Here is a 17,641-nt window from a genome sequence, read left to right on the forward strand (position 1 = left end):
AGCGAATGAAAAGACATTACCAAAAAACGCTCATTAAAGACTTACCTGATTTCTACAAGGATTTCACCTCTCATCTCGGGTCGGTGCCTGTTCCCCGGCATTCCGTACCCCGGCCCCTATGGGGAAAAAGACACTAGCATTAGTACATTAATGCATGGACACAAGGGGAACCTCTTATCAAAAAACTTACCTGGAAGCCAAGCAAGTTTGGTTCTCACCAATCCGAAAATCCAGTGAAGTAACTGGATACCAACGCGCCCCTGCATCAGAAGCAGGATGGAGAGCTCGTCCTTCCAGACCCTAAGGTGAGACGCTACGAGGAATCACAGAAGGGTTTCGAAGAGGGTGAGAGGGGAAAGTGGGAGGCCGATTGCATTAACCCGCAGACAGTTAATCCCCTATTTTCGCCTACAGAAGGATACTTCTGCGAGCCAGACAAGCCAGATTTGGGGGCCCGGTCCAGTTCGTCTTCCGAACCCTGCGCATCACCTTAGAAGAGGTCACAGCAGCGCGAACCAGGCCAGCGCTTCCGTGGGAGTCAGGTGAGCGTTACAGAACGCAAAGCCTTCCTACAAATTCCCACCCAGGCGCTATGGAAAGTTCTGAGACTGAGCAGTTGGCCCAATTACTGGGGGAATTACGGGCCAAAGTACATGCCGCTCGTCAAGAGACTAATGCCCTCAGGAGGGAATTAATAATATCAAAGGAAAGAACTGATGACTTGGCCAGACAGCTTTTGCAAGGTCAAGCTGGGCAAACTCCTCTACCCGGTTCCGGAGGGAACCCCGCTCCTGTGGTTTCCAGTAATCCTGTGCAGATTAATCTACCTGGAAACATGCCGCTGGCCCCATCCGAACGCTTTGCTGGGGACCCCAAACGATTCACTGTATTCATGAATCAGTGTCGTTTGCACTTCCTATGCAGACCTGGGGCCTTCCCTAATGATCAGACCAAGGTAGCCTTTGTATTGTCATATCTCAGCGGCTGCGCTGCCGATTGGTCAGTTCCACTGGTTACTCAAGATGACCCGATTCTCCGTGATTTTCAAAGGTTTCAAGCAAGCATGGAAAGGTTATTTGCTCGACACTCTCAGGGGCAGGCTCTGGATGACGAACTTCTATCCCTGCGACAGGGCAATCAAGACCTCCTATCCTATATTGCAACCTTTAATAGACTAATTGTGGAAACGGGATGGCCAGAGGATAAAAGAGTCACGTTGTTTTATCGAGGCCTACGCAGAGAACTTAAAGATGTCTTGGCCCAAGTTGTAAATCCGCCCCAAGAATGCACAGAGTATATAGACTTAGTGGTCCAATTGGATCACAGACTTCAAAACAGAAAAGCAGATCGGTCCAGGTTTGAGACCCGGGTGTTGGTCAAGACTCATGCCAATCCCAAGGGAGTTGATGTCTCTGAGCCTATGCAAATTGGAGGGGTTAAAGGACCCTTAACTCAAAAGGAACGTGAAAGGAGGCGGCAGTTAAAATTATGTCTTTATTGTGGGAATTCTGGACACTTTCTACGAGATTGCCTGGCAAAACCGCCCGAAAGGCGGTAGGAGCCGCTGATAAAAACCATGAAGACTCTGTTTCGGGAAACGACTCCGCCCGACAAGTGTAGGGGTCCGCTTGCCGAGCTTGAAAACTAACTCTCAGACCTCGCATTTCATTGTGCCAATGGTTCTCGTAGATCCAGAACAGCCTAAACGGTTGCATGCAATAAAGGCATACATCGATAGTGGGGCTATTGGAAACTATGTGGATCGTGAATTGGTCTCTAGGATTAACCTCCCTCTCTGTCCTAAAACCAGCAAAGATGTCATCACCACAGTCGATGGAACTGAAATTGCCTCTGGACCGGTAACAAATTCCACTACTGAGGTGACTCTTATTGGTCCCGACGGCCATCGCGAGGGTGTTGTGTTTGATGTAATCAAGGCTCCACAGTTTCAGGTTATTCTTGGAATCCCTTGGTTAGAGACACATAATCCTCGAATTGATTGGCGAGCTAAGAGAATAACCTTCCCGGATTGTACACAAACCTGCTACCCAGAAAACCTGAAGATTAATCTAGCATCTGTAACCTCTGCCTCCATGCAACTACCTCCGGAATACCAAGACTTTCAGGACGTCTTCCGAAAGGAACAGGCCAACACGTTACCTCCTCACAGATCGTACGATTGCCAAATCGATCTGGTGCCCGGTGCACAACCCCCTTGTAGCAGGATTTATGCCCTTACCGAACCTGAGAACCTGCATTTGAGACAATATTTGGATCAATACCTAGCTAATGGTTTTATTCACCCGTCAAAGTCCCCGGCATCCTCGGCTTTGTTCTTCGTGCCCAAAAAAGAAGGCGACCTTAGAACTTGTATCGATTACCACACATTGAACCAGATAACGGTTAATAAAAACCGTTATACTCTGCCTCTGATCCCTGATCTCCTTGACCAGGTGAAGGACGCTTGCATATACACCAAGTTAGATCTCCGGGGGGCTTATCATCTGGTACGAGTTAAAGAAGGCGACGAATGGAAAACTGCCTTCCGTACTAAATACGGATTATTCGAGTACCAGGTGATGCCTCTGGGATTGTGTAACGCGCCGGCTGCCTTCCAATACTTCATGAATGATGTCCTTCGGGAACTCATCGATGTTTGTGATGTCGTATATATCAATGACATTCTGGTGTACTCCTCTTCGGAATCTGATCACAGAAAACACGTCAGGGCAGTACTTGAAAAACTGCGCCAACACAAACTATTTGCTAAATTGGAGAATTGTGTTTTCCATACCACAGAAGTCGAGTTTCTAGGTTTCATCCTGACAACCAAAGGAGTCCGAATGGACTCAAGAAAAGTGGATGCCATCCTCAAATGGCCATCACCAAGCTCTGTAAAAGGGGTTCAAAGCATGCTCGGCTTTGCCAATTTCTATCGCAGGTTTATCCTGGAATTTTCACGCGTGGTACAACCCATTACTGCACTCTTGAGGAAAAATAAACGTTTTGAATGGTCTGAAGAAGCCGAGCAGGCCTTTCAGGATTTAAAAGCTAAGTTTACCTCCGCACCTATATTGAAACACCCGCGTCCAGATCTCCCTTATGTTGTCGAGACTGACGCATCCAGCCTAGCCATGGGAGCTGTCCTGTCCCAAAGAGATCCCGAAACCAACCGACTGCATCCCGTAGCATTTTGGTCCAGAAAATTCTCGCCACCCGAGGTTAATTATGCAATCACGGACAAAGAACTGTTAGCCATTAAGTCCGCTTTTAAAGCCTGGCGGCATTATCTGCTTGGCGCTCGACATACCATCACAGTGATCACTGATCACCGGAATTTACAGTATTTGAAAACCGCCAAGGCTGAGTCATCACGGCAGCTCCGATGGGCTTTGTTTTTCGCTGAATTTGATTTCGTGATTACCTATCGACCTGGCTGCAAGAATGGCAAAGCAGACGCCTTATCCCGAATTGGAATGGGAGAATCTGATACAAACTCAGAACCAGTACCAATAATTCCCGAACAGAGGATTCTAGGCATGACTTCGTTACAGACGCTTGAAGACATTCAAGCCAGAGTGAAACAACTCCTGGACCCTACAACCTTACAGGATTGGATACAAAAGGGATCAGACTTTACCATAGATAATGGTTTACCTTATTTCCAAGGACGCTTATTCCTGCCACATAAGGAATTACACAAACGAGTTATTTCCGGTTATCATGATACATTAATAGAGGGACACCCTGGTATTGCCAAGACAGAGGAAAAGGTGAAACGACAATTTTGGTGGCCCTCTTGGCGAAAAGATGTTAAATCTTTTGTGATGTCCTGTGGTGTTTGCGCCCAAAATAAAAGTCAAAAGAAAAGACCAGCCGGTCTCCTTCAACCTCTAGACATACCGCCAGCACCCTGGCACACCCTATCAATGGATTTTATTACGGACCTGCCTCCTTGTTCGGGGTACAATACTATTCTGGTAATTGTGGATTTGTTTTCCAAAATGGCCCACTTTATTCCTTTGAAAGGTTTACCTTCAGCTTCTGTCCTAGCCAAAGAATTCCTCAAAAATATCGTTCGGCTACATGGATTCCCATCTATACTAATCTCTGATCGGGGAAGCCAATTCATTTCCCAAATGTTGTCAAATGGCGCAGATCGACGTAAGATTATCGACCAGTCACCACCCTCAGACCGATGGTCAGACCGAGAGGACAAATCAGACCCTTGAGCAGTACTTACGGTGTATGTTACAGCAATCTGAAAGCAACTGGAAAGACATTCTTTGGATAGCCGAATACGCATATAATAATTCGGTACACTCTGGAACTGGCCACAGTCCTTTTTATACTTTGTTTGGGCATCACCCTCGAACCTCAAACCTTGACTCACCTCAGAACCTCGGAATGCCTGCAGTAGAACATCTGCATTCTACTATTACCCAAGCCTTCAAAGAGGCAACTACGCATTTACAACAAGCCAAGAGAAAATACAAGGAGAATGCTGATCTACATCGGAGTGAAGCACCTCCGTATCAGATTGGGGATCAAGTGTGGTTAGCTACCAGACATTTACCACTCAAAGGGCCTCGAACTTTTAACCCAAAATATCTGGGACCTTATTCTATTACGGCAATAATTAACCCAGTGGCTGTTAAACTTGATTTACCAGCTAGTATGCGAATTCACCCTGTTTTTCATGTGTCACTTCTGAAACCAGTGGTACCCGGAACCCGACTACTCAAACCTCCAGAACCTATTCTAATAGATGGGGAGCCCAAATTCGAAGTGAAGAACATTTTAGACTCAAAAATGTTTAGGTCAAAACTGTTCTACCTAATTGATTGGAAGGGGTACGGACCTCAGAGGAGGTCGTGGGAACCCAGCGACCATGTGCATGCACCTCGATTAGTCAGGAAATTCCACTAACTCTTCCCAGACAAACAAAAACCCCCGGAGGGATCAACCTTGGGAGGGGCCTTGGAGGGGAGTGCTGTCATGATGCCCGCTCCCGGGGAGCCGGTTCAAGCCCTGCGTCCCCGAAAGCGGACATCCAGTCCCCAAAGAAGGACCCAGCAACCCCATATAGGGGCCCTTTGGACAGTGTCCTGGCGCCTATGGCGCCAGGCTCATAAAATACATCAGTCCTGGCGCCATAGGCGCCAGGCTCATTATGGGAGTGCTTGGGTGCACTTACCTGATGCAGACCATGCTGCAGGATCCCGGCCTCCTTGAGGCCTGAAAGGAACTGCTTTACCTGTGGGACTAATTTACCATCCGGGCGTGGTCGGGGAAGGATACATACCTGATTGGAGGAAGGATACATACCTGGAACTTCTTCCAAGGCTATTTAAACCCCACCCGAACAGCCACACGTGCTTCGCGTTGTTCTGCATCTAGCAGCTGGACGCTCACTGTGTCTGCTCCTGCATCCTGACTTCTGCCACGCCTGCCAGAATCCTGGATCACCTGCAAAGGAAGAGAAGAAGAGAACAGAAGAAGGAAAAGTCCTTACCTGCTAAATCCGCATCCCGGAGACATCTCGCCGACAATCCTGAAAAGGAAGACTTTCATTTAAAAGCTCATCGCGTCGATCGCTGCAGCGCCGCATTCCACTCACCTTTACAGGGCGCCTCCATGTTCAGCAGCGATCATCCGGATTCGCAGTCACGCCCCAGCGCCTAGGGAGAAAAAGACCAGAACAAAAGGTGAGAGAGAGAAGGGAATAAGGAAAGCTAAATCTCCATGTTAAGACTTAACTGTTGATTAATTACCTCTTCATTTCGGGTCTGCGCCGCATCCTGGCATTTCCGGACCCCGGCCCCTAAGGGGAAAAAGAGACATCAGCGTTAATGAGCGAATGAAAAGACATTACCAAAAAACGCTCATTAAAGACTTACCTGATTTCTACAAGGATTTCACCTCTCATCTCGGGTCGGTGCCTGTTCCCCGGCATTCCGTACCCCGGCCCCTATGGGGAAAAAGACACTAGCATTAGTACATTAATGCATGGACACAAGGGGAACCTCTTATCAAAAAACTTACCTGGAAGCCAAGCAAGTTTGGTTCTCACCAATCCGAAAATCCAGTGAAGTAACTGGATACCAACGTGCCCCTGCATCAGAAGCAGGATGGAGAGCTCGTCCTTCCAGACCCTAAGGTGAGACGCTACGAGGAATCACAGAAGGGTTTCGAAGAGGGTGAGAGGGGAAAGTAGGAGGCCGATTGCATTACCCCGCTGACAGTTAATCCCCTATTTTGCCTACAGAAGGATACTTCTGCGAGCCAGACAAGCCAGATTTGGGAGCCCGGTCCAGTCCGTCTTCTGAACCCTGCGCATCACCTTAGAAGAGGTCACAGCAGCGCGAACCAGGCCAGCGCCTCCGTGGGAGTCAGGTGAGCGTTACAGGCGGCCATCTTTGCCGGCGTACCACAGCGCCCCCCAACTGCAAGGATTTTACGTAGACCTCTGCATGACCACTTCAACCTCTCTTCAAACAATTCTACAATCCACAATCTTACTCATCTTACAACACCAAAGCTTCTCAGTACTTGTAGTTTCTCAGAGTTCACGTATTCAACTTCCTTTCGGGTCGCGGTTTCTTTCTTGCCTTTGGTTTCTGTTGTAATACACTTCAACTCAGAACATTCCACAGAAACTTTTGAATGTGCGATTTTGCCTCGCAGGACCACTCTTGTTACTTTGTATCCATTATTTTACAATTCTGCAACTGTCCTTTGCATTACGCCTTTTATCGGCACACGTGCAACCTTCAACTTTTGGGTTACAGTTACTTTTGCTTTCAACACAAACCAGGCTTTTGTTGCTTTCGATAACTTACTGGTCGTGGTAATTGGTCTTCTTTCATCAATGCACTTCATGCAGCAGTCAAGGTTGTTACAAACAACTCCTCTGCTCTTCCCCAACTCCGTTGTTCACACGGGAGGGTCGCGGGCCGCTTCCAAGCACCTTGAAGGTTTCTTTCTTCCGCTCACTCGGTTTCAGTCTTGGAACGCTTACGGGCTCCCGAAAGTGTGGAATTCTCACCTGGCTCTCTCCCGATCTTTGCAACTGTCGATCAGCCCCTTGGCTTTCCAAATTCCATAGCCTGGTTCGTTTCAGCTACAAAAGAGCTGTTCCTTCTTGTACCCAGCCTTGCTCACTTTTTATCCTGACAGGGAGTGTTAACAAGTGCCAGGTATGTATAGTTAGGATTACGTGCCTGACTCTGCCTGGTCCCATTACAGGGCCTGAGCCATTACAAGTCAGTAGAGGTAATCTATCTGGCCTCATTCCTCATCTTCCTTGACTCAGTAGTGTTGTCAATGTAAAGTGGGGAGGAATTATTGGAGCTGTAGTTTCCCATGCAATAAGCAGGGATAGGGGTTAGATGGGTTGCGGAAAAAGGGGGATACCATATCTCACCATCGGGTGGTTTTCCTCCACTCCCTGAGTACCCCCTACCCTGGTGATCCTCCCTCGCTTGTCCACCTCCAGGGTCGTGAACCAAAAGCGATGGCCTTTCTCTGGCCACCTGAGTATGGGATCCCCATGGACTAGGTTGTGGAACACCCTCTGGTTTTTCACAACTTCCATTTTTGCAGGTTCTGAAAAGGGCAAATATGCCGCTTCTTTTGCTGTTCTGTCTGCGGCATCACTACCAAGTGCTATTAAATCAGTTCTGGTAGTGTGCGTTGCACACTTCACTATTCCTACATCTGCGGGCAATGTTAGTGCTTCAATTAATCAGGATAGCAGTGCTGCATACTGGACAGGGGTCCCCTGAGATCTTTTAAACTCACTTCTCTGCCATCTAGATAACCCAGAATATACCATGGAGGTGACATACGCAGAGTCAGAGTAGGTAGTAACTGCCTTCCCCTTAATCATCTCTAGCGCCTCAATGAGTGCCACCAGTTCCTCCGCTTGCGCAGAGTAGTGTGAAGGCAACCGTTTCTCCGCTCTGAACCGGTACTCCCCATCCACAAGACCTACAACAGCTGCTCCTGTGTGCCTCTCATCAGTGTTCTGATTAATTGTCCATGACCTCGCCTCCTTCCAAGGCATCCTCTTTAACATTCGCCCTCTCATCCTCTTCTCCCTCATAATCTGCACAGTCGTGGACCATGTCATCGGGTTGCACTGGTTCGGCTAAAATGTTTGCCGGATTGACTATGTGACACCTTACCTGATGTACGGAAGCTTTTGACAAAATAACTTCATACTTTGATACTCTTTGGGTTGTCAAAGTTGACACAGACGTTTCCAAAATCGCAAAAAATGCATGCTCCACATACAATGTCACCGGAAATCCCATAGTAAGGGTTGAAGATGTTTGTATCGCAAAGGCCACTGCTCCGAGAGATTATTCACATGGGAACTAGCCTTGCATAGCTGAATCTAAAAGCCTCCTTTAATAAGCCAAGGGTTTGTGACCTAGCAATGTTTTTGAGCCAGGACCAATGTCATTACCTTTCCATCTGTATGTAAAAATAGAAAAATTGGTTTCTGGTATTTCAAGTCTGCCAAAACTGGAGCATTACTGATCGCAGTCTTCAGTTCCCAGAAACATGTTTTCATTACATCTGACCATTTTATCGGACCATTCTCCTTCTGTGATTTCTTAAGTGCTTAAAATAGGGTCCTCGTGTAACTAGAGTAGTTGAAAATGCATGACCTACAATTGTTACAGAGCCCTGGGAAACTGCTGCATCTGTTTTGCCGTAACTGGCTGAGGTTTATTCTGGACTGTGGTGGCTCTCTCAGGCATCACCTTTCTCCCTGCAGACAATATTACCTGTCCCAAATATAGTACCACTCTCTGGCAGTACAGCAATTAATCTTGATCCACTATTGTATCCCTTCTTTGCGAGTAGGGTGCAGAGCTAGATTGAGACTCCTCGACACTGCTCCGTTGAAGCACTACAGACTAATAGGTCATCCACATACTGGATTACGGTACTGAACACTTAGGTTTCCCAAATCCATTTGAACGACCATGTTAAAAACACTCAGAGATTCACAGCACTTCTGGGGTAACCTCGTGTGCTCAAATCTCTGCCCACAATACGTAATCGCTGTGAGGTGCTGGGAATCAGGATGTAAGGGAACCGAGAAAAATATTATTTTTAGATCAATTACTGTAAAACGAGTCACCCCAGTAGGAATGATACAGAGAATGGTGGCAGGATTCGGTACCACCGCAAACTCTGCTTCAATATTGTTGTTCAGAGGCCGCAAATGCTGGACCATCCTCCAACTAGACCCCTTTGCTTTCTTAATAGTGTAGATGGCCCTATTGCATGAGGATACAGATGGTTGTATAATGCCTTGCTTTAATAGCGCCATAATGGTCTCAAAAATCTCTTCATCTGCCTCCTTAGACATGGGGTATTGCCTAACTCATGGCAATATTGATCCTGGTTTTAATTTAATCTGTACTGCTCCTACACTTTCAAACAACCCCAGGTCATGAGGATTGCTGATCCACAAGTAGTCCAGCGCTTTCTCTAAATCCTCCTTCCAATATGGGTCTGTTTTCCTAGCTACAAGCATGGTTTGTGGTACCACCCTTTGTTCTATCGTTACCTGGTAAGGCACCCCAATCTCAAAGACCATCCCTCCTGTGTCTTCTACGTCCTCGAACAATTGCTCATCGGATACCTCTTTTTATGATGAGGTTGGATCAATACAAAACACTGTGTGTTATTCGCCTCCTTCCTTATCCGTGTCTGGAAGAACCACCCTGTCCTTCTTGACAACCACTGCTTCTAACAGAATGGTAACAATAGTCCCTGGTGCTATTTTCCTGTGAATCAGCAGGCCAAAACTAAAATTCACGAGGTATACACCATGTTCGGTCTTTTATTCCTGGGACCCAAATCAACACCATCATCACCTCATACAGAAACAATGCTGAATGCACTGGTACTCCCCTGGTGTCACAGGTTTCCCCCTTTCTCACCTGTGTTTGATGCTTGCTGGATTTCTTGGAAGGAGTCTTCTTGCGTACTGTTCCGGTTTTGTACAACCCCGTACGTGCGTCTTCGGGTTCCAGCGTTCGTTCAGCGTTCTTCGTCCAGGGCCGATAGGAAACTCCAGGAAATCCAGGAACGAATAAGTAGTACTTGGAGGCGGTAATGGATTCCGGGATACGGGATAAGGAGGAAGGGAAGATAGGAGGAGGAAGCGAGGGTCCAGGAACCAGGAAGCAACAGAGTTCAGCGAAGGCGAACTACGGAGCACACGTCTAGCCACAGCAATCAGTAGTGTTGAGACGCGCGGGGCCGCTGGGGCGTGGCCTCTTTATAGAACGTGCTACATCTGACGTGAAAGCTGGTAGGCAGCGTTCTGTGTTTAAAGGCCATGTTGGAAGTACAGCAGAGTGTAAGCCCCGATGTGTCAGGGACCAGGAAGCCCAAAAGGGGCGCGTCCGACGGTTCATGACACCTGGTTGCCCTGTCACTGGAATACATGGGGTAAAGTGCTGCTTCTCTCCACGGGTACAACCCTCGAGTCAAGCATACCATGCCATCTTCTGGAAAAGTAATCGAGATACTAAGTTTGCTCAGGAGGTCCCTTCTCAAAATATTTGCCAGGGTAGTCTTACAGTATAACAAGGGAGCAGATAAACTGTGCTTACCTACCTTGATATGGAGATCCTTGGTGTAAGGAAACGACAGGACAGCCATAGAAAATCCTGGTGTGTCCATCATTTTACCTGACAGGGGAAACTCACCTTCTTTGATACATGATTTTGTGGCCCCTGTAACGACCATAAATGAAAATGTCTGCTCATGTACCTTCACTCCTATCAGAGGTTCCTCTTCCAGATCAGTAGTAACAGATCGTACTGGACACATCAGAGATCCCTGTGGGCTGTCCCATTCCTGGTACATATGAGCACCAAGAGGCGAAAAAGGGTTTCCTCTGAACACAATGTGTAGTGAGTGATTGCCCCGTGCGGTAGAGGGTTTTTCTCCCAAGCCTGTGCAGATGCCTGGGCTGACACAGTCGTTGGGGGTGCGTAGGTCTGTGCCATTCCAGTTCCTGGGTTCTGATCAACGTGGACTTGCTGCAATAGCAAAGAGCTTGAGCATATGGCAAAGTTAGGGGATTCATTTGTGGGGGACCCGCACTGAAATATTGTGGTTGGCTCTGACAGTCCCGTGCCACGTGTCCCAATTTCCTACACGGCCAACACTGCACTCCATACATTCCTCCATAGCGTCCTCCCATCGGTTCATTAAACCGGGACCACGTGCCTTCAAACCCGCCAAATGACCCACCACCCTGTGAAAATCCTCCCATACCCCGTGGAAATCCTTTCATCTGTCTTGGTCCAGGTGCGTACCCATCCGTCCATCCTTGACTCATTCTGGTTTCCATTTGTCCTTGCTTTCTTGATTGTCCCTGATGTCCCTCTGTGGAGCTGGTTATCATTGCTCCTTCTAAGCAGATCTTTGCCAGCTTTTTCTGAACCAGCTTCTGTGCTTGCTCCATGCTTACCTTCTTCTGCTGCCTTTCATAAAAATGCATATATGCTTGAGTCTCTGGCCAACTCTTGGCCTACCACTTTATCCAGATCGTGCTGGACTTCTTTGGGGACACCCTTCTTTAACATGGGGTAGAAGATAGCCACATTCTTGTCCCAAATTTCTCCCATCTCTGCTCTCCATATTTCTTGAATTAATTGGAGCTCGTCTGTCCGTTCGCCCATCAAGGCTGTGAAAAGGCTTTTCATGTCCCCAATCGCTAACATAAGAGCAGTTTGTTTTTCCAAACCATAAATCCACTTCCCCGTCCCTGCAGTGACCGAAGGAAGCGTCTTTATTTGATTATTCCAGTCCATGTGTGACCACGGTATATAATACTCCTTCCCGTGACCCTTCTGGAGTAGTGGGAATTAAGGTGCCCCTACCTTTACTGGGACTTTCCGCATCTGTCCTTGGCCTCTCCCTATTGTCATGTGAGCTCCACTGCATGTCCAGAGGCTGCAAGGTGTGCTTTCCCTGGTTAATACTGGAGCGGGAGGTGTAACCACTACCTCTTGTCCTCCCTTCTCATCATCCGTTTCCCATTCTCCCTCTTCCTCCTCTGTCCCTGTTACCAAATACCCTAATCTTTCTATGAGGACGGACGTGTATTCGGCTCTGCCATAGCATGCCGCCTCACTTTCTCCTTGTTCTGATTCCATACCTGTGATGGCATGTCCTTCCTCCAGATCCACATTTACTCCCTTTATAATGTAAGAGGATTCAATTCAACACTACAGCTAAGTCAATGCCTAGTCTGGGATACTGAATGGAAACCCTTATTGATATATCTTTATGTCCAGTTCATGAGTTCTGGATGACTACCCCTATATAACACCCCTCTCTTGGAATCCCCCTGACCCCATTGAGCCAGGAAGTAGTTCTGTTTTGCAAGTTAAAAGGTTTATTTGAGAATTTAAACAATATATAGATATATAATCACACTTTATAATAATTGAATATCACACTTAATCTGAGCAGTAATCAATAATGGATAGTCCAGCACTAGCACACTTCTTTATAATCAATGATGAGTGGTTATAGGATGGATACGATAGCAACAATACTTTTATGGTTTCAAATGGATGCAATGTGGAATGAAATGCAGTACAGAAAATAACTTGATAGGATTTCAGCAAAAGACAATGTAATCACTTTCTTGGACAATTCACCCCCCCTTAATGCAATGTAAGGAGATGAATAGAATGGGACTCAGTTCTTAGGAATGCAATCAAATAGAGTTCAGTTCAATTCCCCCCCAGCAGCTTATACAACAGATAGGAGTTTTGAAACACAGACCCAAGTGCTTTGAATATGGTGACAATGCAGTGAGAATATGCTGAAAATGCTTTTAATTCCCTTCAGGAGGTTCAGGGTGAGTGGTATCTAGTTAATATTAGTCCAGGCTCACTCTAGCAATGATTCAGGGATGGTTCTTAAGAGGCAAACGAAATTTAGTAGTTCAGGCAAAAGCAGCTATCTTTTTACAAGTAAAGAAATCGGGCCAAATCGCAAATCGCGGCAAAATTCGCGGGTGCGAGAATCATGATTATGGAGAAAGTATAAGGAGTCGGTTCTAGGCTCGTTGGAAAGCCGACATTCTAAGCTTTCAGGGGAAAATTAAACCAAGTTCCTAGCCCAAACGGTTCCAGAGATACAGACGATTAAATAAAGGTAGTTTTTCGGATTTGAAATTTTAAAAGTTCAAAGTGACAGGTTACAGCTTGCAGCTAGAAAATGACAGGTGACAGTTAGGAGGCAGTTCTGGTTAGATTAAAATAGATTGAATTATATTATTTTAACTAAGAGATTGGTTCTGCCCAGTTCTGCTAGGTACTCACAATATATTTAGAAATAGGCCTCGCCACGGATCTGGTCAGGTTTTGGACTGGACTCCGGTTCTGGTCTCGGCACTTCACAGTGATCTGGGTCAGCTCTCTGGTTCTGCTAACAGCGGTCTGGGTCACTCTGGATCTCTGGCCTCTGGTTCTGGATACGGCTCTGCTTTCTCTGGGTACAGCACTGCTTCTGGATCTTTCTGCACAGCTTTCTCTGGATCCAGCGCTGATCTGCACGGCTCCTGGATGCTGCTACCGCTGTTAGGTTTGCTGGATGCTGAGGCCTACTGAGAAGAGTTCTCAGTTGGTGTGTTTAGGCCCTTGCCTTGAGTTCTGAATCAGGTTCTTTGGAGTTTTAAAGTCTAAGTGTTAAATCTGGTATCTTCTGGATGTTGTATGGTCCGGCAGAGCGCGTTGCAGCAAATGGAATTGAATCTCCTCTCTAGCTTCCAGTGGCTCTTTTTATGTCTTTTAAAAGTGGGTGTGTGTGCAGCATCACTAGCCAGCCCCTCTTTCAACTTGTCATTGGCCCAATTCTCCCCTCTCCCATGATTGGGGAAGGAACTGTGAGTCAGAGTGATGCTGTAGGTTTTATAGGTCAGAGGATCCTCCCCTGGTCAGTTTGCCCACAAATCTATATTTGATCTAAATACACATTTCTCAAATACATAGTGGTTTGTCATTACATGTACATATTACCTATCACATGAGGTATACTCTTTGTCCCTAATCCGCTCTTCCTGAGGGCTTGCATTCAGAAACGGCAACATTTTCGATTTTAGTGGGTTATGCAACCTTGGTTCTTCATTAAAAATTATACACATATACACGGCCTGTCCATACATACTCCAGTAAATTCCCATGTCTCTAGCTTAAACACAGAGTCTGTAGTATCCATAAATAGTGGGGTTTTGCCCCAGAACATCACACAAATTCCCAACGCATCTTAAAACGTGCACAGAAAATTCACAAGAATTATGGTATCGTTTAAATAATTTTGACAAGTCCGCACTGTGAGTTATACATCTTTCTTAGAATCATATTCTGGCCAACAGGGGTGTGTCTTTTCAGGTCACATGGTGTAGAAACCAGTTTATCCAGTTTCTGCCAAGCTCAGAGACCCTGCCCCTCCCAGCTTCTGCCAAGAGGAAGCTATTTTACGGCCACCCTAATAAACCATCTGCCTGGGCCCAGGACAGGCCTTTGTTCAACTCCCTGTAGCTGCTCCACCCCTAATCTAATCAGAGAGGTGACAACTCCTTTTGGCAAGGGGAAGAGTGGCTGAGCAGGTTTTAACTCCTGTGGGGGTAGATGTCAGGCAGAATTCAGTTTCATTAAGCCAGGTTTCAGATAAAATGTCATTTTTTTGTTCCCCAGTTTAAGTCAAGACAATTTTTACATATGCAGCTAGAATGGTGATTCTAAGTTCAAAACTATGACATTTCAACAGTGACAAACTATGTGACACTCAAAGTAGGTCACTCAGTTAATTTAAACATTTTCGATTTTTGGTAGTTTTAAATCCAGTTTCAGTTAGGCTGCTGCAGACCTGCAGAGCTCAGCCAGTCTTGTTATGAACATTGTTTTGGGGCTCTTCAACTTCCCAGATTTAGTATGCACACATACTTCATTCTGCCAGATGTCCGCTGGTGTTCAGTGAGATTTTTGGATGTGTTGCAATGTTTGAAAATAGGCATTTTGAGCTGGCATTCAGAGAAACAAAAGGTGATTTTAAAGTGCGGTTTTTCCTTTGGCACACATTTCACTCATGGCACCCCGGCCCATCCTGCTCGCACTGGTGGGTGGCAAGTTAGGCAACCATTTTAGTGTACACAAACTGCGTGGTTCTCCTAGATTCTGGCGCACAGCACCAAATGTTGCAGCATGATAGCTCAAACGTGGGTCAGGACACCCAACAAAGCCTGATGTGTCTAACCTAAAAGGGATCTGACCATGCCTCCATCTCCCTTCCTCAACCTCCTTCACTTGCCTGTTCCTTCTGCCTGTTCTTCATTGTTCTGTCGTAACCGTCCTAGTTCATTTTCTGCTAACCTTACTGCTTCTTCCCGTTTTCTTTTCTCTTGCCTCTCTACTACCATCCGCAGTCTATCTTCTATTCTGGTGACTCGGGGCACCTCCTCCCTTCTTAGCTCTTCATTGCTCCTTCCTCTTACGGTTCTCCCCCGCTCTTGTTCCTCCAGCTTCAATTTCAGTGCTGGTCTAACCGTTGAATAAACTTTTCTCATGCCACCTTTCCTTTCAAGACCTGTCAATACATTTTACTAAAGAAGGTATTACCCTTCTGCTCTCTTAATCATTCCAGCTTTCCAAAATTTGAGCCAACGGAGGTGTCACCCCTGTCTGCTTTGTAACCTCTGGAGTGGTTACAGAAAAAATGGAGGCTCAAAATCAGGGTTGGTATATCCTTCTGCGGGCGACAAAGGATAGAACCCATATGGGAGCAGTGCAGTAGAAATTCCTACACCCTTCTTTCTCGTCCCCTCCTCAATGGTCATAATATTATAGGCCTTCCCTCCCTTGTCATACAACCTCCACAACTCTAAGATATTCAATCTGTTCTCCAATTCCAAACCTTTATACTTAGTTACTAAGAAAGTATGCAAATTCTCCAACATACCCCTATCGTAAGACACTTCTTTAGGCCAAGAATTAAGCATTTTGCCTTTCATTTCCCTCAACCATTCTCCATATTTTTAAATCTTTACCTTATATCCAGGCAGCACCTGACATAAATGATTCAATGGTGTCTCCATACTCAAAACCAATCTAACTGAAACAAAATTTCTAATATCACAATAAACCCCAAGAAGCAAACCCGCAGCACAAGAATTCACTATCCGAAAAAAATCCCTTTTCCTTTCCCTTTTGTGTAGAAATGAATTTCCTGCACTCACTCTCTTTACTCACTTTCACCACAACCGTCTCGGTAATTATACACTCCTCAGGCATACACAAAAGACAGCATATTATCAAAACACACATTGGCCAAAAATCATCTTTTCTTCTTTGAGATTTCTCCTTCACTCGAGCATAAAAGGAGCGCAATGTTTTCCACTACAACACCACTGTATCTCTCTCTCTCTCTCTTCTTTACTAGTACAACACTCTTGACTACAGTGCTGTCTTATCCTGATTACAGGAAGATACCCTGCACTACTTCTAACCAAGGAAAAGCAAAGCGCAGGCTCCATCTGCACAACCAATACAAAGTAGAGGGTTACCAATGGTATACTCTAGAAAGGTATCTATGGGTGAACTTGCCATAAAATGCCATCTAACCCTAAGATGCGGGCTCCAGCCGACCAGACAAGCAAACTGAAGGATTTCAAAGCTATCCTTTACAATGGACGTGCCGGTGCAGGAGACCACACCTCTCAAATAGCAAACTAGGTAAAAAGAACTTACGACATAGAACAATCCATCCATTTCCTCAAAAACACTCACTCTTCCAACCTACTTAACCTCATCTAACTCCACACACACCTATTTTACCCTATCCAAGAAAAAAACTGTTTCTTCTCCCCTGTTACCCTCTTGCTTTACCTGGCAAAGATGCACACACATGAAATTGAACCCTGAAGCACTCCAAAGTGGTGCTCCTTTAATCTGTTCTGCGCAGCTGGACCACGGTACCAAACCTCTGGGTGGCCAGGCAGGCCTCTAACCAATCTGAATCCTGTAGATCTCTTCTTTGTTGTGCATAAAAGACTGGTTCCTCAGAGAAGTGCTGCAGCTGAGCTGGTTGGACCAGAGACCCCCAATGTCTCAAAGAGCGTGGGGGCCACGCAGGGATACCAAATGTAGGAGTGGGCCTCTAATCATCTTAACCCAAAGTAGGCCCACCACTTAAAAAGCAAGTGCGCATTTGTCTGTAAAGCAACTTTACTGTACAAAGGGCTGGGAGGGGCAGGATGACATCAAAGAGTTAAACTAACCAGAGTCTCCTCAAACCACAAAAGGAGCACACACACACGTCCTGGCAGGATAGCTCTGCAGCAACATGCTCGCCTTGGAAGCAAGACGACACGAAGCAACACAGGTTCGATCCCCGGGTCTGCACTTAGAAACTCTGGGTATTTAAGCGTGTTATAAACGTACAACTAAGACAAACAACTAAGCAACTAAAACAAAACAATGGGCCTCATTACGACCCAGGCGGTAAGTTACCGCCTGGGTCGTACCTTTACCACCATGGCGTAAACTGCGTTTACGCCATGGTGGTTGGCGGACTTACCGCCCCATTCCGA

This window comes from Ambystoma mexicanum, chromosome 9 (assembly GCF_040938575.1).
Source record: "Ambystoma mexicanum isolate Mex_15411 chromosome 9, UKY_AmexF1_1, whole genome shotgun sequence".
Taxonomy (NCBI): domain Eukaryota; kingdom Metazoa; phylum Chordata; class Amphibia; order Caudata; family Ambystomatidae; genus Ambystoma; species Ambystoma mexicanum.